The sequence below is a fragment of the Struthio camelus genome, chromosome 17 (genome assembly GCF_040807025.1).
Source record: "Struthio camelus isolate bStrCam1 chromosome 17, bStrCam1.hap1, whole genome shotgun sequence".
NCBI lineage: Eukaryota > Metazoa > Chordata > Aves > Struthioniformes > Struthionidae > Struthio > Struthio camelus.
This window is the reverse complement of record NC_090958.1, coordinates 10009766-10026844: the sequence shown is the minus strand read 5'-3', so window position 1 is coordinate 10026844 and position 17079 is coordinate 10009766. Positions and strand designations below refer to the sequence as shown.

The 17079-nt window shown below is 40.9% G+C and overlaps 1 long non-coding RNA gene across 1 annotated transcript; it reads left to right on the top strand.

Moving 5' to 3' along the window:
- The first annotated feature begins 3568 nt into the window (after positions 1–3568).
- LOC104138871 (uncharacterized) lies at positions 3569–15603 on the top strand. Its single transcript, XR_693009.2, has 3 exons — positions 3569–3630; positions 5628–5729; positions 15358–15603. It is a non-coding gene; the product is annotated as an uncharacterized lncRNA (long non-coding RNA).
- The last annotated feature ends 1476 nt before the right edge of the window (positions 15604–17079 follow it).

Here is a 17079-nt window from a genome sequence, read left to right as displayed (position 1 = left end):
CAGGCACATACTGTGGATTCGGGAGGTTATGAAAGCAGTGATGGATCACTACTACAGCTAGCCCCTGCACTTCAGAGAGTAAAGCTCCTGTTTATTGTTCACATTTTGTTGGGGCATACAGATGGAAGCCAGTAAGTTCTTCCTTGCCTCCTTTTTTAAGGTAAATGTAACAACTTAACAAGGCCAAGGCATTCTTTGACTCAGCCCCAGTAACTCCATCACTCTTATATTACAGAAAATCTTTAATAGAAAATGCATTTTCAGAGCTATGTGGGTTTTAGGTTCAAGATACATTCATAAGCCCAATTGCATTGCTTGGTAAGAGACAACAGTGGGTAGACCTACACTTTCAGAAGGATGTGTTAGACTTGGAAGCTCACTGTGTGATACTGCCAATTTCCATTGAGCACCTTAAAACTTCTCAGGTGCTTTTGGGGAGCTGTAGAGACCTAGCACCTCAGAAAGCTGGGTGACTCAATGTGGCACCCAAAATCTGTAGCTTCTTACAAAAACGGTGACCTCAGAGAGTATTGTTCTGCAGGAACACGAGGTGTTTTAGTAGTGTCTGGGAAACCTACACTGAGAGTCAGAGCGCTTTAGCCAACCGCAACCTCCCCAGTGATGGGTTTTACTTAACCAAAACATAGTTGCTTAACTGGAACAATGCCTTACAGGAAGTGGTACCTGGACCCATCCTGCCCAGGAGAACAGGCATAAAAGGACCCCTGAATGTTCCAGAACCCTTTGGGTGGAAGCCACCTCTATGAAGTGTTTTTTCTCTGCTCTGAAGCCAAAAGAAGAGATTCTGCCTTCCTTCACTGACTCATCTGGTCAAATCTATTTTGGCTGCTTAGAGCAGTGCTGAGCTATGAACTAACTGCTAAAGGTAGACAAGCACAGAATCCATCTGAGTGCATATGTATATTATTTAAAGAGTGTGAGTGTTATAAACCAGGCACAACTCTTTTGTCTGGAAAGGTACATCAGTGAGAGACGAGTACAGCCAAAAGTACCTGAAAAATAGACCTGGGCTCACCACCAACACCCAGCTCTTATCCCTGCCTCCCTGTTCCCAGAGCCTTCATCCATGTCTTCCTTCACCCACCTTTCTTCTCCATTTTGGACATTTTGATTTCCCTGTAAAAACGTTAAATTATTTTTTATTTCACAGTGTATGAGTAGCTGTAGAAAGCAAGTGGATGAAGACTCCATCCCCACTGGGGAGCACGTGGCTAACGGGTAGATTTAAATTATATGAAGCACACTGCTCTCTCGTAAGCTCTGCTTGGCATATTAAACTGGTGTCTTACATTTCCTTCCCATGCCAGAAATATTCATCTCCCACATCATAAAGACCCATCCATGAATAATAATATTAATAATTAAGCGCCTGACTCTAGGGCTATACTTTGAGCATCATAACACTCTAATCATTTGCTTATCGCATGATAATTACACTCCTCCATCCTATTTCTATGCTGTGCCTTACTGGTTAACCATTTATTTGCTAGTGTTTCTTAAGTCTCCACCCAAGTTTTCAGACCCCTAAGTTTCACCTTCTTAGCAAACTGATGAGGAATGTGCTCCAGATTCAAAATGCCTTCTTTTAAAAATTAAAGATAGTTGCACAAGCATGAGAAGCAAGGAGAAAGAAATCTAATCACTTCTACTATTATTTTAACAGCAGCACAGAAATAGCACTTTATACTCCTTCCTCAGAGTCCGAGAGCAACAGTGTTCTCAGAGACAGCAGCCCTGAGGCTCTGCTGACAGTCATTCTTGCCAGGCTGTCAGAGAGAGGTGGATCAGCTATACGCGGTAGCATGGATGTCCCAACAACTTCTGTTATTATAGAAAGAGTCTTGGCTCCTTCCCAAACAGAAGGGGAAACAGCTAAGTTTGTTCAGCACTAGTGAGGAGCTGGAAGCAACACAGGTATGTTAATATGGCATTCTGTATTGCTTAATTAAGCTTTCTGAGAAGCAAGGTCTATCTTGCACAGGCTTACCTGAAAAGGCCATATGGAAAGGAGTTGCTTTGTTTGTTTTTTAAGCTCATTTCTCTAAGAAGTAAATTATATGAAGCTATATTTCTCTAAGAAGTAAGGTCCCTGTTCTGCCATCTTTTCCATGACAGCTACAAGTACAGTAACTGCTACACTGATTTCAACTGAAACTATCGTTAGATGCAACTCAGGATAAGAAAAGGTACACTGACTGCTTTCGCACATACGTCTTCACTGTGACACTACCTTCCCTGTTTTCTATCCCAAGGACTGCAACTACAGTACAGAAACTGGAGATTCTCAAGCACCTTATTCATGACATTCCTGGAAAGCCCAGCCACAAATCTGCTCCATGGAGATGCAAGTCTCTGGACAGTCAGAGATTCCTTCATTACATGTAATCTCACAGCATATAAGGCATCATTTCTGAAGGAGCTTCAGAAAGAGAGAAAGTTCATTAAAAACAAGGGGATAGCAGTCACAAAGGCCATCAATAAGAAGAAAACAACAGCAGAGAAGCCAGAACAAAATGGGCAATAACTACTGGTACATCAAAAGCAGAATATATCAAAAAGTTTAGTGTCAGCAAAGAGGGCTTAAGAAAATAACATGAAAGCAACAAAGCCGCAAACAAAGGTCTGATAAGACCAAAAGGCTGGTGGGTCTGGAAAGATCCCTAATGTTAGAAAAACTGCTTTTGTAATTGTTTTTGACTCCATCCTAGAAGAAACATAAACAATGGCTCATATGGCTGAATTAATTCTGAGATTGGCAGTATGGCTTGCTTGTTTTGTCTATCTAAATAAAGTACCAAAAGAAGCCTTTTCCTTGCTGATGTTCTCCCAAAAGCAAACAAAAAGACAGAGAGCAAGAATATTACCCCAGAGATGATGAGATTCTCCACACTTACTTGGGGAGGAAAAAGAATCCTCTCTTTAATTTATTAAAGAGTCACTAGTTACATACGGATGAAGACAAGTCAGATCCTGCAAACTTTAGTGATATAAATAACCTCTTCTGCAAGGTCTGTTAAGCTGAAGAAGAGCTGAAAAGACTGAATGCCAAAGCAGGATGAGGCATCTGAAGACACTGTATTTTGGCCAGGAATGAAACAAAAGGGGAAAGTAAACAAAATGATTTTCAATAAGAGCTAAAAATAAGGTAAGAGAGGCAATTCTTGTTCAGGTCAATTTCATACAACTATCACCTATCAAGACTCCAGCACTGACACTACGAGACAAGTATCAGAGCAAGTCCTTACTAGATTTCAGTGCCTTGAAGAACTGACATACACAGAGCTACCTCTCAGGAATGACTAACCCTGCTCATAGATGTCAAATAGAGCATATTCGGTTTTATGAAGGAAGTAAATGCCCACATGGTGTGTGGTTCCCTACATTTCTAAAAGCCAGTCACACAGTGTCAACCAGGAACACTACCCTTCTTGTCTGGAACTTTGCCTGGGGCTCTTTCTGCACTAGAAAGCTGCACTGCTTTGTTACACCAACTTCCTCAGTCTGGCAGACCTCATCTTAAAGGCATACCATGCAGATCTCACTATCCCTTTTGGGAAAACGGGACAGTCACTTCTTGCAGCACTGCTCTGAGCACACTGATATGCAGAGGTATGTTATACTTCTTTTTTTCCTCCTATGCAACACCGTACTGCTCCTCCCCGCCTCTTCTTAGTCAAACAGCTGCATACTAAATGCCTGGAAGGACTTTTGCTTCTTTCACACAGAAGCAAAATATCACCCATTAGCAGCAGAAAATCAGTGCCTAGAGGCAGTAGCTGAGAGCAGCTTCACTATCCTCACTTGTTATAACCCTGCTTGGAATACTACCTATTAATAACCTATATCTCACTATGGCTGTCTTTTCACTAGGGCTTTTTATCACTACAGCCATATCAGCAAAATGTTATTTCCTAACCACATCTATTTAAATCATTAAAATTTCAAGCCAGACCTAAATCAAACTACTCGAAAGAAACTCAGAAATAGATACTTCCAATCAGTGTTCTAACAGCATAACTCAGCTTTATCTGATTGTTTATGCAAATGTACTGCAAACCAGAATCTTTGTAATACTTCCTGAAATACCTTTCTTATCTAGAACGTTTGCAAACAACTTTGCCACAACTATTGTCTTTGAGTGTTTTTTATTGTAGTTTATTATCTGTCTAGTGTGACTAATTGTCTAAATGATGTTTCTGGCTTTGCTGCTTGATTAGATGCCTCCCAAAATCAAAATCAGCCTTCAAAATAGCTATTGAGTATTTCAACATGAACACTCAAATAGGTCCGTAGTTAACACAAGTATCCACGAGGGTCTCCTTTTCCCCTCATTTCTGTGCACTAAACTGGGCTGGTCAGAGCACCCCAGGGATGCAAACAGAAGAAGTCAGAGACATCATGGGAATGATATTTTAATAACTTATACTAGACTCTGCAAAGAAACAGAGATGGGACAGTGAAAACCACTGACTATCCATTAGTGCCTTTTGTCAGCAGCCGCTCAATTCTATCTGGTACATGACAGTCCCTGCCTAATCATCTCAGGCTTCTTGTCCCATTCAAGCTACGCAGTAAAACAATGACACTTGTATAAACTGATACACAAGCAAGCCAGCTCCATTCTATCCAGGAGAAAGCAAACCTGAACCTAACCACAGGACTAGTACCTGACAACCACGAGGACCTGAGGATAAAATCCCTCTGCTGCCTTATACTTGTAATTGTCTGGTAATGTGTTTGTTGCATCAGTCTACCGTCTCTCATTGTGTACTCAAGATTGCAAGTGCTTCAGGGCAAAGGCCATCATCTTTTGTATGTTTATACAGTGCCTACAATTACAGGACAATAGCAACTGGAAAACAAAAAAATCAGGTTGTTATAGTAATAATGACAGAGCTGAAAAGCAGTGATTCTGGCTGTGTCAAAGTTGTATAAATCCATTTAATCCTTAGAGATTTGCTAACCTCCCCAGCCTATTCGAGAGCCTGACTCCTAAGGGCAGGCAGCATGGAGATAAACTAACGCACCAAGGGCTAAAAGCCCTAGTAGGCTAGTATGCACATGCTAGTCAGCCTGATATGATGGGACAGTCAAGGAAGCAAATGAATCTGTCTGATTCAAAATTCCTATTCTGAATGCCATTGGTTAAATAATGCACACACACAGAGGGTTAGAGCTGAGTACAAAAAAAAGATGAATGGGATTTTATTTTCATGAACGAGGAACCTGGTAACAGAAAATCTTCTTGGGACCTGCTAACTTAGCACAAAGTCAAATTTTAAGTCAAACTTATACTCATTGCTTTCACTGCACACACAACAGCTTTCCTCTCAAAGAAGTTAAAGCCTCACTCTTCCTTCAAAGACTGGTTCTACTCAGACAGGTAATTAAACTCAACAGCAAGTTGCCCCAAGTAGTTGCCTTCCAAAAACCTCAGTTTTTGGAAATACACTCAGTTTTCATATCAAAAAACAGTCAGTGAGGCAAACTCAGCCACAGGTTCAACTCTGATTCTTTACTGCTGATGCATCAGCTTCATTAAAAAAAAATATAATAATAATTCTTCAGTCTAAGTTACCACATCACTGTGACTCCACTGCTTTCAGGGGAACAGACCTGAGAGGATGGAATCTGTAATCTACCAGCAAGCACCTTTAGCAAATGGGAAAAGGAGGCTTGTTGTCTCCTCTCTGAATCACCAGAAAAATGTAAGTATCACTTAAGAGGCTTGTGACTGCCTTTTGATACGTGGTCACCTATGGAAGGACCAAGTTCCAGGGAAGACTCAGCAGTTGATGTGATCCTGAAATCTAAAGAGCAAAAGATTACAAGGCTCAAAGACGGCTTCAAGACTCTGTCTTGAAAGGGTCAGATACAGGGCCCAGTAGCCATCCGATTAAACCCTGGCATACGCATTATTTATGGCATCATTAGTAAGTCAGTGCCTGTTGGCCACCCAGGCCTATTCGCAGGGCACGCAGTCTCCAAGCATGATGCAGTCAGACACACACAACCCATGAGCAGAAGTGGCTCTGGGCAGGTGGCTAGAGCCCAGACCCAGGTTTAACAGCAGGCTCTGCTCTGTCTTTCACAAGCCCCAGCCTCCTGTGCAGCCATCCACACCACCAGTGACCATACCCTGGCTCTGGCTGCCTCCTGGTAGGATGCTGCCCGCCACAGCTGCGAGCCAGGAGACCCTGCAGGCACCACCAGGGCTCACCACCTGGCACTGTGCCAGCACACTGCAGGCTGGTGAGAGCCACTGCCTTGCCTTCGCTTTTTCCTCTGCCTTGCCTTTGCTCTCTAACAACAAAATAGAAGAACAGAACAAAATAGCTCTTCTTCCTTGGAGGAACAAGCATCAAAATCCAGTAGCCTGCCGAGGTGGCTGCACATAAAGCTTGCTTACTCCTGCCACCCAGTGCTGTTTCAGCAGCTGTGAATTTAACAAGAGTAACATTAAAATAACTACACCTATTTATAAAAGCAGTGAGGCTAAGTGACATTTCTATTACACAGCACTCACCACCGGGAGATTCCCTGACGCTGCAGCAAACCAACATAATCTGCATCACGATGCACTGTTCTCTCTGCAGCGTGTTTGAGAAGGTTGTGCCGAACTGCTGTAGCAGCAGGATTTTATTCTGCTCCCACTAGAGATGCGGGACGTTTTGTCACAGGCTTTTGTGGTAATAAGATCAAGTATTAAATCCATGAAGAACTACTACCTATGTTATGTGCATCCACTTGCCACATACACAACACTGTTCATCTTGTATAATCAGCATTATATAGCTTGTGCATCATGCTGTCTCTGCAACATACTGCAGCATGCTGTTCTTTCTAATACTTCAGCCTGAAATAAGGGCATTCTCTTTGGAGGATGTTGCATGAACTGCATTACAATATAATTTCCATTTTACACTGTATGGTTGAGATTTTCATACGTCTAAACACCATACCATTAAAGTTAATGAAAGGCTCGTTACAGTTTTTTGCACTACTCCAAAAAATCTCAATAACACATCAGAATTCAATTCTCTTCTATGCATTCCTCTCCTATCCATTACAAAGACTGCTGCTGTAGAGCACAGTATACACTAACAGACACAACAAAACACCAAGGTCAGATACTGCTCTTAATCTCTCTAGTTTAAATACAGAGTTACCCTGATAAAATCAATTGGATTATCGATATTCACAGCAGTGCACAGGAGAGCAGAATTTGACCCCTAATCTCTATCACATGGACTGTTGCCCTGAAGCAAGCTGCAGGTCCCAGTAATCTGTTCATATGCAATCAGTGTAATCTGCAAGAACTGCTCTGTGTACAGCAAATTAGCATAACAATCAAACCACTGAACTACCGTAAAAACAATTATTATATCCAAGGCACTGTCCTCCACAGCAATAAAACATACACCATATGCAGAACCTCTGCAGTAGATTGCACAAACTAGTTGCACATGTCAATAGAAGCTGCAAACTCAAGATACTCTTCTTCCACTATACCACCTGCTTAATTCTGCCTGACCCTCAACATTTATTGGGCCTGACTCTGCTGCCCTCATCTCAAGTATGATCATTTTACTAATGTTATGTAATGAACTTTCTCAAATGTTCTTTGAATATGCATAGGCTTCATCAGTATCAAAACCTTTATTTTTTTTAAATGACTATAGATAGCAAAAGACAACACTTTTTACCCTTGCCCACAAAAATTCATTTTTCATATATGCTAGTCTTCTTTTGCATTAAGACTTGCAGGGAAAAAATTGTAAATCAAAGCCAAAAAGACAAAAAAAAGTATATCTATTTTAATAAAGACACTAAGCTCTGCATGAGATGCTTGTGAATTCTGATTATACCCATACTAGTCCAAAGATAGCAATAGCATGCATTCAATCAAAACGTACTTTAAAGCTATTCTATGTCACAGCCAAAAGGCATACACGGTGTAAATCATAATCCCAAAGCTTGACACTAAAATTGCCTTAGATGTCTCACAACTAGCTTAGCCTTTACATATTAATTTGGCTTTAAAAGGCTTGCTTTTCTAGTATTCAAATCGCAAGCAAGATGCAGGGGGGTGACTTCTATGCAGGTAGGTGGGCTCTTTTTCCAACCTGGACTACTGCTGAGTTAAAGGTTTCTAAACCAATGCAAGCTTGGCTCTATTGCTATTAGAAAATGATGCCATCTTAATAGCAAAAAGGCAGGTCTCAAAGAAAATAGCAGGGTTTTCTTCCATATACAGGCTTATGTATGTCATTCTCATTACACGGTTGGACAAAGCAATACCATTATAGCATCACTGTGTGTCGTACAGATGATAGAGAATACAAATGCTGATACTACTTGGCTGCAGTATCTTCCCTGTAACTGTCTGCTTTTCAGCCCATGCTCATTGTAAATTAATTACTTTGTAAACCAGGAGATGTTCATCTAGCTTGTATGGGAGAGGCCTGCACTTTGAAAGCAAAAGCCCTTCCATATGAGCTTTAGGTGCAGGGGTAGGCATGCTGCTATGCCACATCAAATTTGTTGCATTGACTTTGGGAGAAGAAAGCTCCAAGATACTCAGGTATTTCTTATAAAACATGACAAATTAACAATAACATTCAAACAAGTTCCTAAGTGTGCTTTAAGGGGAAATTACTCTTAGCTTTCCTCTCTATTCCAAATTCAACAAAGCAGAATGCCAGGTGGGATGGTTGCAGCCCAGCAGCCAGCTCAGTGCAGCTCCACCTGCACAAAGAGCAGCGGTTTGTCCAGCGTTTGGAGTGAACAGCAGTTCTGATCAGCTGCTCAGGATTTCCTGCACTTCTGAGTTATCCTTCTGAGATTTCTATGCCTCAAAAAAGGGAATGTTTTGTTCATTTCCCTTTTTGTTAAAATATCCCTAGCAAAGATGTAAATACGAGGAGCTTCACAGCACGCAAATTACAGAACAACCTGCCCAGGGGGAAAGTTCCTTCCTAACAGATGCAAATCAGAGCTTTGTGCCTTAACATACAGAATTCTTGTAGCTTTATTGTTTTATTTTAGTTCATTCTTTTTAATGCTACTGTTGAGGTTCTCAGCATATAGAGACAAGGAGGCGATCTCAAGGACATGCGTGTCCACTGGGAGCATGCATCTGGGAGTTAGATGCCCAGCTTGGTTTTTGTGCCTTTGAAAATTCTCCTCCTCTTCTAAACTGCTGGCCTCAGGGCTACCTTTTGGCAAGATGTTCTGCAGCACTCAACAGAAAAACTTCTTTAACTTATTTAAAAATTTTGCCTTTCAAAGCTACCAAACATCTCCTTCCTCTCCTGCTATAAAATGCACAATGGAAGAGTTTCTTACCATCACCAAATTGGTCCTCATTTCATATACTTCTAGGATAACTCCTCGCTATTCCTCCACTCTCCACAATAAACAACCTATCTTTCTGTGTGAAAGCTCCCTCATATTTCTACAGATAATCACTTCTCCCTGAATGCTTTCTATTTCTTTAATGCCTTTCTAAACATAGAATGACCTAGAATGGACGCAGGATTCCAGGTGAAAATATGCTATCCATGTACACTGCTGATGTTTGAGAGGAAATGTCCAGATCTTAACCAAGAACGGCTCTGGCTGCCGAGCCTGCTAGCAGTCTAAATCAACAGTTTTCAATCTTTTCTGGTTTATGGATCCTAAAAATTTTCCAGCGGATGTCCTATAGCAAATTTATATAGCAAGTTTATATTGTCCTATAGCAAATTTAAGCGCACTGACAATAGGCTCACTTTCCCTAGTCACTCTGAGAAGAGTCTCCAGGAATCCATAGACCACAGATTATAAATCACTAAATCAATCGCCTTAAAAGAGGTGCAAGTTTCTCATTCAGCTCAACAAGGTGTTAACACTACAGCTTAGCAATAGCAACATACATGTCAGCACTCTTAACCAGTCTGACAGAATGATGATCAATAGAAACATCAGACAACTTCGCAAATCTGAAAGGAGTTTGGGAATACAGCTGGTGTCAATGTTTGTATTTTTCAGCCTGACCTCTGACATTGGAGTCCTGACTAATTTGGACTGGGGAGTTGAGAGAATTTTTTTTTCTCTCTCTGGCCCTGATTAGCATCAAGATGTGTAAATTTTTACAGGAACGTCTGACATTTAAATGTGAAAATTGCAATCCATATAATCATTACGTACACTTTTAAAAGTAAAGTGTTTTTTTAAAGATCTATAATGGTGAGATAAGAGAGCATATAACTCCTATAGTTAATACCCTATATAAGTTAAAATTGACATTTTCGCTGAGAGAATAACAGGTCTGCCTTTTAAGGTTTTGGTTAAGCAAGATGCTTAAGCATGCATGTAATTTTAAATATATAAGTAAAGCTGGCTGAAAAATACTGGTTGCTTTTCTGAAGAAAATTCTGGGGGAGTTTTTCATTTCCATTAAAATGTTTTGTTTCTCCAACTGAAAAACAAATCTAAAAAAATGCATTTTCAAAATTAAAAAGTTTCTTCCCAAAAACTGAATTTCCAGTTCAATTCATTTTTGCCTGCAGCAGGGAGGAGACAGAGCTGAAAGTTTCAACAAATAAAAATACAGTGCAGAAATCTGTTTTGCAGTTTTTTCCTGCCAAGCTCATGCACGAGCCTAAAGTGTAAGTATGCTTAAGTGCTCTGCTGAAACAAAGGCTAGACAGGATTATAAATCTGTCCTAGACAGGACCAATAGACATGGCAGGGCTGGTCCCTGTAGTCTCTGCTCCTGACACTGTAGGCTGGCTACCATCTCCAGTGCAGCATCCCCAAGGTACTTTCTGATGGCTGAATGTGGCAGCCCAGCCCCTGCGCCGGGTTCCAGCTACTGTTCACCTCCAATTCATTTGAGCCTGACCTAACCCACACTGCAGCGTAGGGGCTTGCTCTCTTCACTGGTGAGTGCCGTGAGCTAATATCACATGTTAGATATCACACATGAATAGGAGGCAGACAAGAGGAGCATGCTAGGCCCCAGCACAGCCTTGAGTAACTTACATTTGCCTAGAAGGATGGATAAAGCCATGGACAAATCATCAAGCAATATCTTAATAAGAAGAGAATAACAATAAGATGTGCCAGAGGAAACTGACAGTGCGACCTGCCTTGCTCCCTTCAGCGCTGATGATCCGCTCTCTTCATTAGGGTATCACAACCCAAGCACCAGCTATTCACCAAACAGTCATGCTACAGTGGCTTTTGCCAGGTCTTTTGCCTTTTCTTCCTGGATTTACACAGGCCGAGTTGTTTGGCTTTGCTTTGAACTCAAAGAATGAATTAGTAAATTCCCTCCCCAAGACAAAGCTAGGGTAGGAATACAACTTCTTTTTTTTTCAAAATTAAACCAGGCCAGTGACAACCCGAGGATGGGGGGTGGGGGTGGGGGGGCAGAGGGATTTATTCATTTTCATGACAATCGCCACAGAGAAAAGAGACGCTCTTCTGACTCTCCCCAGGGACCTGAATTGAATTCCCAGGGCTGCCAATCAGATCAAGAATTTAACAGCATTTATTCTGCAGGGAGGCTGTCTGGAGCCAGTGTGTCAGCATCTGGATGTTGCCCTGAGCCTGCACAAGCAGAGCAGCCGGAAACATGAATTTGCCTAGCCTGCCATGCAATGAGAGATTCTGAACACATGCACACAGAAGTAGTTTTCTCTCTCATTTATGGCAACATAAACCTGGAGAGTCAGGGGAGCCCGTATTATTTCACTAAACAAACTCAAATGGCAGAACATAAGCTTCAGAGCAGAAATCATTGCCATTTGGCCCATGGTATTGCTGTAGGCCCCAGTCCCATAAAGCAGGACTTTGACTCAGACTCAGTGACCGGCAACTGACTGGTTTAAGTGATTCTCATTTGTGTTTTTGTCGGAACTACATCAATGCAGACAGGGAAAGAGACCCAGCATTGTAATGGGGCTGGCAACTGTTCTGCGTTTGGGACATTTTGCAAAAAGTTAAGCTGTGGCTTATGTGACTTTTAAGCTAACTGCTTGCAAAATGAATTCATATTTCAGACTACAGATAACATGAACCATTCAGCGTGTCAGGGGGGACCATAAGCTCTTAGGGTCAATTACTGCACAGATGTGTCCCAGTTCACTTGTCCCTGACTTTAGTAATAATTCCACCTGTGTATTTTTATATATTTAGCCTACACAGGTTAGTTGCATAGAAGTCCATCATTGACAATAATTTTCACCTAAATATCCCTGAGCTAGTATATTTATTACTATGAACCAAATTTATGTGGCTGTTTCTACAGAAACAAGCAGGACTGTATGGGGGCCTCTGTCACTAGCGGTTCAATCTTTCCCTCGCTACAGTTCCACTACTTCTGCTGTTGTTAAATGCACAACAAGAAAAATCATGGTGCAAAGAATGGCAAGCGCACCTTTATTCTTTCTTGGAATGCTTGTGGCAGTGTCATTTTTAGATGTTGGTTAGAGCATGGTGGAACCAATTCAAGATGCCATATTCTGCTGAAAATACTGGAAAGTTTCCCTGCCAGTAAAAGATGGTTACCAATTTCCTCAGAAACTGGAGGGCCAAAGGAAAGGATCTCCCACTTGCAGACATGAGAACTAGTCTCAGACTCTAACACGTTAATTCCAGCAGGATTCCAGGAGACAATTAGTTGTTGAGAATTGACAAGTCCAGCATGCAGTAATCTACATCAGTCTTCAAAGGCATCACTGGCATTTCCCTAGCTTTGCACTGTACCATCACTGAACTGGAAGAGGACTTAACCTGATGGAGGAGAATCTTTAGCTACTACGAAGGGCTATGTCGCAGTAGCCACAATTTAGTATCTAGCATATTTCCCTATATGGAGCTCAAATTATTTTGATATTATCTATAAATGGGTCACGGCATCCATTGGAAGTTCTTCATCTTTCTTCTTTCTTTCTCAAGGAAAGCATGTTTCTGTACAGAAAGGAAGAGTTGATGGGGGAAGAAAAAGAAAAGCAAGGTTTCATAGAGAGCACTATGGGAAAGGTTATGCAAATAACTGCCAGAAAGGCAGACTGTATTTTAGTGCAACTAACAGACGGATCCAAACTGAGAACTCTATATTATTGTTATTCACCCATTTAAGGTCCTATTTTCACTTCAGTTTCCATAGTAACCTGTTGTCCTAAATCTGCAGCACTTATAGCCTTTTAGTGTCATGGGTTCTTTCTTTACAGCTCTAATTACACCATCATCCACAAGGGGAAATGGCTGGGATGCTTTTCCCACCACAGAAACATTCAGGAAGTGCTGCTCTGTAGACAGAGGGAATATAAAACCTAATCATAAACCTTCAGACATCGTCCTTTTTGGACAATTCCCCTAATGTCACAGCTGTATGTTTTATTGTTTGGGTTTTGAACATGGGCCATGGCAGAAGTAAGGACAGAATTTGCAGAGGAAAAAGGATTTTAAGGTTTGGGTTAGCTTTTTCCTTTCCTCTGTCTTTTTTGGTGTGTGATAAAGAATAATTAAATATGACTGAAAAAAATGGAAAAATACTTGTAAATTAACTACTCTGGTGACACATGGATATTAGATATATAAGCCTGAATGAGGCTGTCAAGGCACACGGTCCAGAAAGACCTCCCACCGCCACAGGAATGAAACTCATGTGCCCTTTTGTTCATTTAATTCAGCTCTCAGGTCTGCATACAATTTTCTTCTCAGCATATGAGGGGTTAAAGTTCCCACCTATGCATTCCAGATAGACTCAATAAGACTTTTTCAGTGTGCTAATATGAAACACACAGGGCCTTTGTCTTCCTACTTGCCGGTAAAATGCCTGTTGTGCTATGCAGATTATTATTACTACTACTATTTCTGGCACTGTCACTTCTAGCTATGGTGCTTCAAAGTAATGATATTAAAAACATAAAGGCAGGCAGCCCTTTGGAAATGAGGAATTGCAACAGCAATGTCAAGAACTTTTTATAGCATCATTTACTGAAACATCTGGGGAAAGTATTATCTAATGGTTAGCAAAGATAGCTAAAAGCCAGGACCGCTGAGTTCTCTTTCTAGGTCTGTCACTGCTACTGACTTTATATAACCTTGGCCAAGCAGCTCAAAAATTACGTAAAATTAATCGGTACCTACCCTAGTTTGCTTCTTTACAACAGGTAAGATGATGTCAAAGTTTTGCTGAAACTTTCCTTCACAAGCAATAACAAACGATGTGTCCACATGCAGAGTGTTTCGCTACCATTCCCAAAGTACAAAGGTGTTTAAGGACATGGCTGGTCAAGATCACCCAAAACAGCTTACTTCTACCAGTTGGTGCCAACTGGTTTGCTCTGGCCACCTATTTAAACCGCTTAAGCTAGACAGCCAACTTTGCCCATGGCTCTTCCAGTGATCAGAAGAATAGAGTACCATCAGTTGGTGGCAGTAACATCTCTTCCCAGCACAGGAGAATCTGGAAGGTGATGTTTGTCTCTAATCTGACTGTGGTGTAAGCATTCTCTTTAGGGGAAGAGGAAAACATCGTGTCCATCTGCATATGTTAATATGCCATCACATCTTCATAATATTAGCTAGCCTAGAGGCTATCCCAGCTCTTTTTACAGAGAACCCTACTCCTCATCTAAATAATCTACACAGATTTAAAAAAAAATCTGTGTATAGGCCAAGCTTCTGAAGCCTTATATTCCCTTGTTTTGTTGGGAGACATATGTCTCTTACTCCTATTGCTCCACTCCCAAGAATGCTCAAATAGAGTTCAGTTGGACATCCCACAGACAAGCTTCCTCATGGATTAGTCCACGATGATTGATTTAGTGAGACACAAAGTGGTTACTTAAAGTATTATCCATTTTTTAGAATAAACTTGAAAAAGGAGACTGGGAAGAGGAAGAATATTTGCTTTTCTCTTAGGTAATCTTAAATCAGATTTGAAACTGGATGAAAATATTTACAATGATTTATTTCACCTTTAGTTAAGCTTTAAAAAAAAAAAAAAAACTCTCCCTCTTTGTAAGGTGAAAAGTCTTCTTGGTAAACCTTGACTCAGTAATAGCATCTCCAACACATAAATTAACGTACAGATATAAGAATTTGTGATATGGTCTCTCCAACAGGTGTTTTGACATTTCTTACTCTGCATAAAGGGTATCTAATAAAATGTAAATAGGAGGCCAATAACACCAGAATCTATCTTGGAGACCTCTTACCTAGCAGCAGTTTGGGTGGCTCTGCCAAGCAGTGCTCAGCATGGCACAGGTCCAGATGACACCATGAGCCATAGCTGCAGCAATGGAGCTCTGCCTTCTACATCTTTTTTTTATTTAGGAGGTGCTCTGTGATCTGAGTGTTCATGCTGCAGGCAAGGAGTGTGTCTTATTAATTCTGTGATCTGACTTGTTGGAAATTTCCAAGAAGCCCTCGAGAAGAAAGATGACCTGCTGCTTTCCTGACATCAAAAATAATAGCATCATGTGTGGGGTAACTGCAGTGTTGCTTAATGGTTCCACAATGACCAAGAAAAGACCTGGATCCCCAAATCTACTTCACACGACATTTCAATTAAAATGATTTTTAAAAATGGCCAGAACTGTAACAGCTCAAAAAAAAAAAAAAAGTAAATAAATGCATTGGTAAAAAATGTTTTTCTCCACATGGAGTGTGTGCACAGGGGAAAATGTGTTATTCAGTAAGTCTAAAAAGATATTAGACACTGGACTTCTTCAAAGTTTTAAGCTAAGATTTGCAAATGTGACTACTGATTTTGGGTGTTTTCAGTTTTAGGTATCCTGATGAATCTGTCAACAATTCAAACAAATTAAATCAAATTGTTGCTAATATTGAGATAACAGTAATCCTGGGGTGGTAGGTGGAGAAGATACAGAACACAACACCGTCTTTTGGTTATATACACCATATATACAACAAAGCACGGTCCTCACTTGGAATCTCCCTATTACCACATAGATCTGGAGCCACGATATCAGCAACATGAAAATTATGACATCCTAACCATCCACACAGTCCTCAGAGCAAATGTAGCAAAAGAAACCTCAGGAATATTCATTAGATCGAAGAGTCATTTTTTGGCATTGCTGTGCTCTTGCCATAATTTCTGTGTGTAACAGAATTTCTACTGATGCATGAAGCCACGGGAAGCATCTTGTAAACCCACCTGCACAAGTCTTCACAGAAACAGAATAATAAAACTAATCCCAGCAAAATCTGCACCATAGCCATTTTCAAGGTCAGGGAACATAAAACCTTAGTTATTTAACCACAGACTGTGACTACAGTTATCAAACACAGAGAGCAGTTTAAAGATAGCTCATCCCAGTACAGAAAAACTAAGCCTCTGCCCTCCCAAACTGCATAGCAACCCATCCACTTTTGAAAAATGAGTAAAATCAAGAAGAAAATTCCATAAGAAAGTAAGGCTGCATTTGTCAGGTAAATTATCCTTTTGTTTGGTATTCCACATCCTGACACTTTCCAGAAGCAAGAAGCTGCCACGATTTACCAACATTTCCTGCACACAACGTGCTTCCAAGCCAAACCAGAGGCTATGCTAACTCCACTAGAGCTGAGCGCAGTCTGATATCAACCTTACTCTCATCAAATTGTTACCTGTTCCAAGTGTTTGCAGATGTTTCCCAGCTGTGTCAGAGGCTGCAGTTCTGACTTTGTTAATGACACTTGAAAGGTTTCCTTTAAAAATAGTTCAGGCTCACTGAATCTATACGCATTGGGGGTGAGGCTGAATTTGTGTCCAGCATTCACAGCCTTTTCTGACCATTGTCTCCATGCAAAACCAGAGCAGCTCTGACGTATGATGAGCAGGATGTGAGAGCCAAATCACTGCTTGGGCACCGTCAGTCCTTGCAAAGCTATTTCCAAACTATGCCTCAGGAGAAAGAAAGGTCACTGAATTGCTTGTTTCCATATGAACTAGCATATGCTTTAAGATTCAAGCAACTTGTGTTATGGAAGCCACTCAGGTACACTATAAAGGGACACGGCATTGGCTGGAAACTACACAGAAACAAAAGG